Below are 12,976 nucleotides of genomic sequence, written 5' to 3' on the forward strand. Positions count from 1 at the left end.
AAAATAAATAAAACCACATAAAGTACCTCATGTTTATTTGTATATGAAAATATCAAAAGAATCAAACCATCACATATATACCCGGCCTCAGTGTTCTAACTTCACTCACAGCATACGTACACCTAAGTAAGCTTCACCATGTCGGCATTTAACCACTCATTAGTGCGAGGGTTGTTCAATCTCACGTAATCTCTAATTTAGTTTACCTTTAATCTACTCAACTCATTAACCCCAGTTATTTGCCCTGTCAATTGGGGTGTGACCTTATATGTACTACTTCTGCTTCTTCCGATTAATTAACAATGTTACGTAATATACATAGATATATTTGTATATTTGTAAATAAATAAATGCAGGTGCGCATGAACTATAAATATATGCTGATATAAAAACAATGAAATTCTGCCAAGCGCCTTCGTGTAATTCACATCTTTTTAGGGTTACTGCAGACTAAGAAGTAGTTGTTGATTTGTTTGGATATTTTTCCCAAACCTGCTGTATCTCAATAGTTTGAATTGAACCCTAGACCTCCTGGTGAACAGGACTGCTATCACCGCGCCACAAGGATAGCAAAAGGAATCCTTGTGCTTTGTTTTATTTCACACAAGCCTGTTCATTCGTCTTTTGTTAGCGTGCTGAACCTCCATTGGGGATTCCCGACAAGTGAAGTATTGTTTGCATATGGATATATGGAAGTCCGCATGCTATATGGACTGATGATATATATATATATATATATATATATATATATATATATATATATATATATATATATATATATATATATATATATATATATATATATATATATATATATATATATATATATATATCATGTAAAATCCTACCAATGAAAACGTGATAAGATAAATCTTGATAATATTGAGGCCGGGAAAGGAAATAACGGAGGTATTTGCTGTTTATTCGCCATTACCTTCAGCTGCTCTCTGAAGATGTCTTGAATAAAGACGAAAGTTAAGGTAATTCAAGCTGTTTCCATTTTCCCGTGTGATTTTATCAAGATATAGTAGAGAAGATATATATATATATATATATATATATATATATATATATATATATATATATATATATATATATATATATATATATATGCTGATAACCAGCATATACCTAGATCACGCGCACCTACAGTGATTTATATATATATATATATATATATATATATATATATATATATATATATATATACATATATATGTATATATATATACATATATACATATAAAAAACAAAAGAAGTATGTCTGTGTGTTTGTTTGTGTGTTTGTGTGTTTGTGTGTATGTGTGTCCGCACGAGAATTTCGGAAACTACTTTACCTATCTGTAGTGATGATGGATGGTGTTATATGTAGTGATGATGGATGGTGTTATATGTAGTGATGATGGATGATGTTATATGCAGTGATGATGGATGTTGTTATATGTAGTGATGATGGGTGGTGTTATATGTAGTGATGATGGATGGTATTATATGTAGTGATGATGGATGGTGTTATATGTAGTGATGATGGATGATGTTATATGTAGTGATGATGGGTGGTGTTATATGTAGTATTGATGGATGATGTTATATGTAGTGATGATGGGTGGTGTTATATGTAATGATGATTAGACAATAAAATAATAACAGTTTAAGGTTAAAAAAATCTTTACATACTTGCTGCTAATGGCAAAACCAAAAATGTAGTCTACCCTAATGCACTACAGTGAGACAATGTGGAGCCTCCCAGAGGGTGGCGTCCTACCGTGGTCATTGCTGGAGACTTTCGCCAGACCCTACCTGTCATTCCTCGAAGCACTCCAGCTGATGAACTGAATGCGTGCCTCAAGGCATCATACCTTTGGAGAAGTGTTCGGACACTCACTCTACCCACAAACATGAGAGTACATCTACAAGGAGATGAGGATGCTGGACGGTTTGCAAACCTTCTACTACAGATTGGGAATGGAACTTTCCCTGTTGATTCAGAAGGACAAATAATCATTCCTCAAGGAAGTGGAAATGTTGTAAAGTCCCCAACTGAGCTCACTAACATGGTCTACCCAAACATTATGCACCACTAAAAGGATCACAAGTAGCTGCGTGAACGCGCAACTCTGGCACCAAAGAATGAAACAGTGGCTGAAATCAACATGACTCTACTGAGACAGCTTCCAGGCAGTGACACCTCATTCAAATCTGTTGATACAGTAATCGACCAGGACGAAGCAGTCCAGTACCCTGCAGAATTCCTTAATTCCTTGGAGCCAGCTGGAATGCTTCCTCACCACCTCACTCTCATGATTCGAACCCTATAATGTTCTTAAGAAATCTTCTAGTTTAATGGTGAGTCCTACGATGGCTGTCGAGTACAATCCTTGACGCATACTGCTTATTACATACAGAGCATATATAGTCTGGGTTTGGGGGTGGAGGAGGCACAGACACACACGCATGCCTTCTTTGAAGTTTTTCACAAAGTAAACGTGTTCATGAGAGCTGACCCCCCCATAGGGGGCGATCAACGGAAAGGTGTTCCAAGTTAGATGGATTTATGTTGCATTTCTTCATGGTTTTCTTCATCATGGCCTTTGGGCCACCAGCAAAACGTCAACCCTCATCCAGTTGGCTGTAGATGATCTTTCGTGGCCGAGCCAGCAAAGTTGGTGGTGGATTACAGTTGCTTTATGTTGCTTCATCCTGTTCTCTAACGAATCTTTATGTGTGGCACATGATCACACCAGGTGATCCCAAGAATGCGTTGCAGACATTTAATGTGAAATACTTCCAGAAATTTGATGTGACGATTATAAGTCGTCCATGCTTCACATCCATATACAAGTGTTGATATACAGACTGCCTGGCACACAGTCATCTACGATTTCGTAATTAGGTTATTGTTTTCAAAGACTCGTTTTCTTAGTGTACCAAAAAATGGCCGATGCTTGCTTTAAGCATTTATGAGTTTACTCATCTATGTTAGAGTAATAAAAAAAAGGAATCTTTCTAAATATTTAATTGTTGGCACGATGGCCAATTCATTCTCACCAAAAGCAAAAACTGTGATCAGGTGGAGCACCACAACTACAGAGAGGATGGTTTGCAGAGCTCTGGTGTAAGCGCCACACGGACGCAGTCATTAGCATATTGTAGCTTAACGATAAGTTCTAGTGTTACTTTTGTGATAGGCTGGAGTCTTCTCATGTTAAACAGGTTGCCGTCCAGCCTAAAGTCTATTTAACCCTATTATTTGCTTCAGTTTCCGGTGAAGTAATGCAATTATGCATACATACAAGAAAGATGTTAAAAAGTACTGATGCCGTTACACAACCTTGTTTCAACCCGGTACAGACTCCGAATTGACGCAGGGTATTAAGGAATTTGGGGAGACAAAACTACTGTAGGACGCCTCATAACAGTTCTGTATTGACTGTACCAAAAGCTGTATCAAAGGCTATGAAGAAGTTCTGATGCTGTTCTCTACAATTTTCTTGCAACTTTCTTGCGGTGAAAATCATGTCCACAGCACCACGATCTTTACGGAAACCACACTGAGAATCCAGGATTTCATATTCAGGGATGCTACGCACCAGTCTATATAGCATCACTCTGGCCAAGACCTTACCAACAGCGGCTAGCAACGAAATGCCCTACTATTCCCACAGATCGATTTGTATATTGTCGCTAAGTTTGTATCTTTCCATTATGGAGGAACACATTTCCAGTCCCATACATCCAGAACAAAAAGGTGAAGTGCTCTAGAATAAAGGTATCCTCCGTGTTTAATAATTTCAGCTGGGATGCCATCAGGACCAGGGGTCTTGTTATTCGTCAAGGAACTGACTGCCAAAGTGAACTTAGAGACGGTTGGTAGAAGGTCAAGTCTTTGTATTGTGGGTCGGGTAGGAATTTTTTCCAATACTGAAAGGTCGACTTTGATTTGGTCAGTTGAGTAGGGCCTGTAAGTGTTCTGCTCACCTTTCTACTGTACTATTTGTTTGGGGTCCTTAATAAGGGTTATTCCATCGGCCGATTTGAGAGGTGTCACAGAGTAGTTATTTGGGCCATAGTTGGTCTTCGTTGCATCATAAAAGTTATGATTACCATTGGTATCTGCATACGATTGTATTTCTTGTGCCTTTGTGGTCCACTAGTCGTTTTGCAGAATCCGTAAGGTTCTTACGTTGCCATTGTTTTTTAGACCATCAGATGATGGGTTACTAAGGGAGGCATTATGGTAATTTCCATGGTACTTTCTTCAAGCCAGTCTTGGTGTTTCTTGTCTCTATAGCCAAAGGTATTGACTGCTGTCTCATAGAGTACTGAACTAAGGGAGGTCTATATTTCATCTATGGAGTTATTAGAGTTCAGTAGGGGTTCTATGCTAGTTAAGTTCTCAACCAAGAGTCATCGTTAACTCCTTATACTGATGGAATTAAGATTCTATTATTTAAGATAACTCAGGGGGTTGACCACACAATCCAGGGTTTGACCTCGTACTCAAGGCCCTCAAGGGGTGTCTTTGTACTCAAGGTGTTATCCTTTTACTCAAAGGGTTTGTCTTGTATTCAAGTGGTTGACCTCATACTCAAGAGGTTACCCATATATTCATGGATTTATCTTCGTACTCAAGTGTTTGTCCTCGTACACTCAAGGGGTTGTCCTCTTACACTCAAGGGGTTGTCCGCATACACTGATGTTCCTAACTAACACAAATAACGAAGACGCCTGACACCACTTTGAAGAGTCACTATGCAGTAAGTGTCAACGCTGCAAAAGGGATGATCAAGAACTCCTCACTGTCAATGTTGTTGATATACAGCCTTCCACCTGCTACAGTCAGCTTTGTGAATCCCGCCTTCGAGAGTTGTGAACCAAGGGAGTATGAACCAGTGTCCGAAGTATTCCCTCGTGACATGGAGTGGGGGACCGGAACCGGTGTGAGAGGAGGGTGATGGGCTAGGGAGGGGTGGGGGAAGAGGAAGGTATGAGTGAAGGTGAGCTAGAAGAATTGTGCTACTAGCAACATTGGGCTTTTTTTTATTATTTAGAAGCATATAATAAGTTAACCTGTTGTTTAATACCACGATTCACTCATACTGGCCATGAGCTAATATTTAGTCATTGTTGCTTTGTTCAACTACTGTCACCTGAACAGAACCTCACACAAACCATATTCAAACCACAATCATGATAATGCTCAACAATATTAAACATTTTGTATCGCTTGTTACGATATCTGTATCGCCCTCACCTGCCCTAATAACAGGGGAAAATTTAAATTAATCCACCACGGTAGGCATCAGAGGCCATTTTGCACTGCTATGAGATGGGACAACGCTACCTCTCCCACCTGAGGCGTGGCAGACAAGGGACGAGGTGGAGGGCAGAGACCCTCTCCGTCCTCAGTCTAAATCTTAGCGAGAGTCTTATTTACCTTAATGACCCTTGTGCAGTCGATAGGCATTAACCTGTATTTTAAGTAATTAAGCGTGGCAGAGCCTAATAACATGGAACTGTTTATAATTGCTTAATGAATATCCAAGTCATTGGCTGTATAACCAAATTGCACAAAGATTATACTACGAGGTGTAATATGATTGTTATATATTTAAGAAGCAATTGACCAATAAACATGACAGTCTACAGTGGTGTATAGGTTAGTGAGTAACCGGCCATGGCTAGACTCACTTTTAATTATTCTCCATCATCCTCAAAGGTTACTGCATGATTTAAATAAACAATGAGAATATAAGTTGCCATATATGCAAAACTTTTCAATATTCCTAATTCATTCAAACGGGCTGAGGGCAGCCTATGCAAGTAGTGGAGTGTATAGTTAGGAAGGAAGGTAAGCACTAATTACCCTATGGATTGGCTAGCATAAATATTTTTCTTGGTAAACAGCTTTCAAATGATAGCCCTATATCTGTTGAGATTTGGTGAGGAAGCTAGTAAGCACCGATTCATATTAGAATAATTTCAATGAAACTTGTTTGTATAGTCATTTAGAGGAAGCTTCCGAGAGCAACGTTTTAAGCAGGAAAGGATTCCACTTAGATCTAAGCACGCTGCTCTACCTGGGATGGTTACTCACTGCCCGGCGTATATGTTGTTTTCATTTGCACTCCTTCCTATACCTAAATACAGTTGTTTAATACCAAAGTATTTTTCAGTGAATTTTAAAATTCATTAAGTTTGCCCTCCATAGTATTGACTGGCCATAAAAACTAACCCAGGGCACAAATTTGTGCACTACATCCGGGATCAGCAGTTCAGTATGTGGTTTTGATTTCCTTCATTAATATATATATATATATATATATATATATATATATATATATATATATATATATATATATATATATATATATATATATATATATATATATATTATTATACAGGTATGTATTATATACACGCGTGTGCGTATGCAGAGGCATAATTTCGTATCAAAATTTTGTAGACCTGGGGCCGGATACTCAAAACACATCATAAGTTACGTATATTAGGGAGATATAGTACCATACATTGCAGACTCCTTACAGTCCCGTAAATTTAGCCTACTCAAAATTTAATTACAGTTCCGTAAGCAGTTCGTAAGTTATCATAACTCTAGTGTTTACCCTGTAAATCCAGTTCTCTTGTCGGAAGGTAGATGGCAGTGCAGGAGCTAGTTGGCCAGTCAGCGCTCTGTGAACAAAATCATCAACCAATCACAGGAGAAGGAGAAATCAGCTGAGAACGACGCACGTAATATAAGTTTGTAAACAAAAGATGGAAGGACAACCATCTTCAAAGAAGAGACGCCCAAATTTCAGTGAGGCAGAAGTATACGCCATGGTGTGTGAAGTCACCAAAAGAAAGAAAATAATTTTAGGGAATTTGGACTCGAGATGTACGATCGTGCACAAAAGTCGTGTCCACTAACCAGCCACAGTGAGGTTTCGAATAGCCTTGAGTCTGAAGTTTCGAAACAGCTTGGGGAAATGCTATGGTCGGACAGCAGATGTCGCCCACTGTAGTGTGTGTGGGGGGATGGAGATGGTGGGGGCTGGATGAGCGGCAGGTTTATTTATTATTTATACCACCATAATTTCAAGCTGTCTTTTTAACTACGTTTTGTCTTACAGTTGTTTCTTTATGGTTACGAATTCATGAAACAGGTGCAGTGCCCTGGGTGCTTATTGCCGCTCAGGTCACAATGATACTTTAAAGAATGGAATATATTAAGGATAAAAGTTAAATATGCAAGGATCAGAGTGAAGGGCCTTGGTCAGCTAGTTTTACTCAGCGACCACGTCACAATTTTGTTGTTATTCCGACAAAGAGATTATGGTAATATTTATTTATATTCCACCCATCCTTTGCTTAATAAATATTTGTGATAATATGCAATATTATATAATTATATACTTATGCTAAAAAGAATGGAGTGAAAAAGTTATCAGTATTTTTAAATAGTATTCAGACTTAATCTAGTTCCAATTCTTCCAAGTTCCAGTGTTTAAACACCCCACCACAATATGCAAGCTTCATATATTTTGGAGTGTGCTCAGTTACCATTTATATTGTGTGCTGAACATCATGAGCATTTCAGTGATGGTAGCAATTGTAACTATATAATTGTATCGTGTTATAAGACAACACATTCCACGACGTGTCATACAGATCATTGTATACCACACAATACATAATTTGTGGCTGTTAAGTTACTTTGTTATGAATTTTCGTGTGATATAGTTTAAGACATCATTAAGGACATGGATTTAAGATAACACTGTAGGTGAATTAATATATTTTATTTGTATTTACAAACAATACTAAAATCCAAAAAATACACCAATACCCACATCTTAGTATTTGGTCCAGCCACCCAGTGCATCCAGGACTTCATCAAGGCGATTAGGGATGGAGTCGACCAGCTTCAGGCACACCCCTGGCCGTCGACGTATACTCTCCCACACGTCGTAAGCTTTGGCCTCTATTTCTGCACAAGTTCGCTGCTCCCCAATATCCCAATCACATTTCATCATGGCCCAAATATGTTCAATCAGATTAATATCACATCCTAGTGTTAGCCAGTCGATGACCTCATTTTCAGGGTGATCCTGGAGGTAGTACTTTACTATGTTGCTGGTATGAGTAGGACTGTTATCATGAACCAGCCTGATAGTGTGGGGGGCTGGAACTGCCATAGCCCGGACTGTAGGAATTAGCACTTGCTCCAGGATGTCTACATACTGCTCACCAGTGAAACGGCCATTGATCTTGACCAGTTCACCTGGCCCAAGTGCCCACTTCCACCCCCAGAATGACACTGACACCCTACCACTCACTGCGCGATGTTGAATGTGTTTCTCATGGTAGCGTGTGTTGGGGGGCCGCCAGCACTGCCTTGCTTCAGCTCCCACTGACCTGAACACTGAGCCCTCTTCCTCCCACCGGCGGATCCACCTCCTAATCGTCTTGGTGCTCCTCCCCACTTCGACAGCATTGTTCGCAACAGTTGCCCCGGCTCTCCACATCCCGATGATTTGGCCTCGCTCAGCAATCACTGCCGACGAATTTGCTCGTCCTGCAGGCATATCTGAAATGGCAGAGTAATATTATGTTGTGGTAACTGATACAGGCTTTTATATACTAGAGTAAATTAATGGTATTATTAACACCTAGGTTAAGTATTATTACTCTGACATAACGTTTTGGTAAATCTTTTTAGGATCAACTGCCCAAGAAACCCTTCCTATTTCATGTATTCATAGTGAACTGCAAGAGGATCCCCCCCCCCCCCCCAAACCTCCACCACCACCCCTGCGACTGTGGAGTGAACATTCGCCGATAATCATCATCATCATCATCAAGATTTAGTTTAACCAGACCACTGACACCCATTTGAGTCTGTCCTAGGGCTGGCCAGAGGGATTAATTAACATATATTTGTGTTTCTATAATCTAGTGTTATATTGTTTGGAAGAGATTACAGTATTTCAAAAAGGTCAAAACTGAACTTAAGGAAAATTTTGGGGTCTCTGCTAAAATATCTTACATTGTAGGGTTAGTGAAGCACATTGTTCCATACCGATTATAAATAGGGCATTCAATGAGAATATGTTGGACTGTTATTTGTGTTCTGCAGTTGGAGCATATAGGTGGGGTTCCATTAGGGGAAGACATGAGTTGGCCATGCGTCAATCGCGTATGCCCAATTCTTAGACGATTCAGATTAGTTTCGTGATGTAGAGAGGATTGTTTTGATGATGACCAAGGATAAACTGATGATTTGATCATTTTTAGCTTATGACTTGTTGGTTCATTTCCCCAGGACTTTTGCCAATCGTCAAATATTAATTGTGTATAGGTAGTTAGCCTCGCCGATAATCAAAATATATGTTTTTCCACTGCTTTACATATTTCTTTGACAATTTTCAGCTATGACATGTTCGTCCCAGATTACATATAACTGTAATAGGTTACATTACGTTAGGGTTCGTTATATAAAAATGTTTTTCTTCATGTTCTTTGAGTCGTTCTGAATTCCATTTCTGCTCAAAATACTACATTAGCCAACCCAAACTCCCAGGATGCAACTGGGGGTGTAACATAACCGAGTAAGGTAATTTGCGGCAAACGCATAGCACACCAAACACTATATTTTTATGGTGAAGTTAACTAAGGAGCTCATATAACAACTGTCATATAATTATAATAGGGTGTCCCACTAATTACAGCAGATATTTGTAGTGGTGAAAGAATATGTGATTCTGAGTATAAAACTTCTCTTCATATATGGATTTTTCGGTTTACGTTTAGCCGTGAGGTGGATTTTACATATTACGCAAGGCAACCAATCCAAATGGCGGAGTCGAGGAGGGAGATACCGATAGTGATAGCGAAATATAGGAAAGGGGGAAGAAGGTTTAGTAGTGAAAGAATGTGGGTTAAATGGAACAGACTCTTAGGAGGAGAGAAAGTGTGTGGCCTTCTACCCACTACATGGTATTGGGTGGTAGGTTGGGGTGACTGGGGCGATGGCAGGGCGGAAAGGATGTGGAGAAAAGAAGGCGAAAGGAAATGGAGAGCCCATCCCTATTTGGGTGGGGTGCACCTCATCTTTAATTTGTTTGGAGGGCCCATTCATTATTTTTTCTGAGTAGGGTTACACTATTTATTATAGATAGAGGGAAACGGATAGAGATAGAGACGTGGTGGCTCAATATCACATATTCTTTCACCTCTACAAATATCTGCTGTCACTCATGGGACACCCTGCAATAGTATAAGGACGACATGGGCTATGCTGACAAATTAATGTGACTTACCTGTTGGTGACGACGATGGTTGGAATGAGACCTCGGCATGTTTCAGTGTTTGACATCATCTCCTTCCCCTGGTGTGGGTGGCCCCAACCTTGGTAACAACTTGTGTATTCTCCGTGACTACCAGTAATGGTAGTCACGGAGAATTAATTACTGGTGTGCCCATCAGTCTCACCGTCGTAGCCATGAACGGCAGAGATATGGTCATTGTAGTGATTTTATTTACCCGTTGCACATCTCTCACCATGTTTAATAATATTAACTATCTTCATGACATTCTTATTGTTATCAGTGATTGCGGAATTCACGATGTTATGCTCCACCTACACACAGCCTGTTACTAGACTAACCCCCACCTCCTCTATCCCCCCTCCCCCCCACACACACTACAGTGGACGACATCTGTTGGCCGACCATAGCATTTCCCCCAGCTGTTTCGAAACTTCAGACTCAAGGCTATTCGAATCCTCACTGTGGTTGGGTAGTGGACACGACTTTGGTGCACGATAGTACAGAAGCAGTAGATATCTCACAAGTGTTGTCGAATTACCACTGGCTGTCCCGCCAATCTCCGGTAATTTCCCGACGATCGATATCAGTGTACGGACAAACAACAGGCAGGTAGATTTCCACCAGGTCACAGATATACATTTGTGCACTATAAGCTCCTTTTATAGTCACTAATTCTTCACAACACTGTTAAAATGGTCACTTTGAATATATATTGTAGTCAGCACACTACCAGTGTACAATTCCTTAGTCTTTTCCCTTTATATTGATCACAACAATTCCACAACACTTGCATCTTCAGTTGTCCTACTAAACTTGAACTGAACACTCTGAGCTGAAACGATTGACCTACTCAAGGCCGTTCCCTGCCGCTTATACAGTATATGGTTCGTCAGACGCCTACTGTAGAGCAATCTAGCGATGTTCAGATGAGAGAGATCAGCTCGAGACACACCTGGAGAATTCTAAAATCATAAAAAAAAATTATGCAATGCATTCCAGAAAATCCTTGCATAATTAATACAGTAATGTATGTTACCGCCACAGTAAGATAAACTAGAAGAGAGAGAGAAAGAGAGGGATAGCCACAGTAAGATAAACTAGACGAGAGAGAGAAAGGAAGAGAGGAGAGACAGTGTTGACAACGAACTTTGCTGAGGTGTTAAATGGGTGCGCCGGCCACATGTTATTAAGAGAAATGGAGCTGGTAGCAGATGTGTGACTGTCTGAGGGACAGTCTATCGCCTTCTACTGTAAAGGCAACATCTGGATTCTCGTCAGCCAATATCACCAGCAGGACATGAGATTTGTTCTCATTGATCTAACCCTAGACCCTAGACCCCAAAACGTGGGCGTGATTGTGAACTGTTAAATCCTCTGAGAGCTCTAAATAACTTTAATAAGTGTAATTATGTACTGTATATCGATCGTATTATTCAAACTGTGTGTCCTCATGTACCAGCAGTTGTTATATGTGAATTGTATTCAACAGGTTTTGACCGAATTATACTCATCGTGTCAACGACAAGCGTCTTATTTTCCTGCACAAACCAAAATCGCTCTTATGAGCGATTACAATCTATACACTAAAAATTCACTAACTTTGCAAAATATCTGCAGCATGGGACAGAAAAAATCAAAACACCAGGGGCAGGATACTCAAAAACATTTATGGGACTGTATGTCTTTGTTTACCCCGTAACTGGACTTACAGTCTCAGATCTGTATACTCAAAACACAGATGGTATACTCAAAACAAATATTTGACATCGAACAACGTAAGTGAGCTCATAATCTAGAGCATAACTTACACCACCTCCTGAGATGCTGTAACACTCTCAACCCGGATGTAGTAGTCGCTAATTCCCGATTGTATAAAAAAAATAATAATATATGTTGAAATAATGCTTGTTAGACTTGTTTTATCATAGAATAATGAAGAAAATGTTTTGGACATCAATACACTGAAATATAATATTTCCCGTTGTCTTTTTTGTACTTTTTTTTTACGATAATAAGAGGCTTGATTGTTCCTATTTGTCTCAGTTTGGAAAAGACGCATCTTTTGTCTTCTTACAAATTATAAAGTATTTTTTACCAAAATAGAAGGTTTGTTTTGTTCACACTTAGGGTAAAAATATTTTTTATGACTGAATAAACTTACAGATAGACCTTATTAATGTTGTATAGCCGTAAATATCCCTCAGTAATGGAAGCCAAATATGAGGTCAAGTAAACATTCAAACCTACTCTTCGCCTTGTTTTTCTAATATTCAACCAATAGCCTATGCCTATTTTCTTATGTATGTGGCATATTATAACACGAAAAGCTCTAAATTTCCATAGGCTAGCCAAAATTAAATGATATTAGGCATAAAATATGGATTGCAAATAACTTGATTAAGCTAGGGGCCTATATAACTGCTTTTTCAGTCTTAGCCAAATAAATGTTTAAACGTGGGTGCCTAGTTAATTTAGCTAGAACATGAAGAATATTTAAATATGAAATTATACAAATAGGTTATAGGTTAGGTGAGGTTTGGTTTGGTTATGGTATGTTATGTTATGGTATGTTATGTTATGTTATGTTAGGTTAGAGAATATGTACACTCGGAAACCATAATCTCTAGCCCACCTGGGTCGGTGGT

This window comes from Homarus americanus, unplaced genomic scaffold (assembly GCF_018991925.1).
Source record: "Homarus americanus isolate GMGI-L3 unplaced genomic scaffold, GMGI_Hamer_2.0 scaffold57980, whole genome shotgun sequence".
In the NCBI taxonomy this organism is placed as follows: Eukaryota; Metazoa; Arthropoda; class Malacostraca; order Decapoda; family Nephropidae; genus Homarus; species Homarus americanus.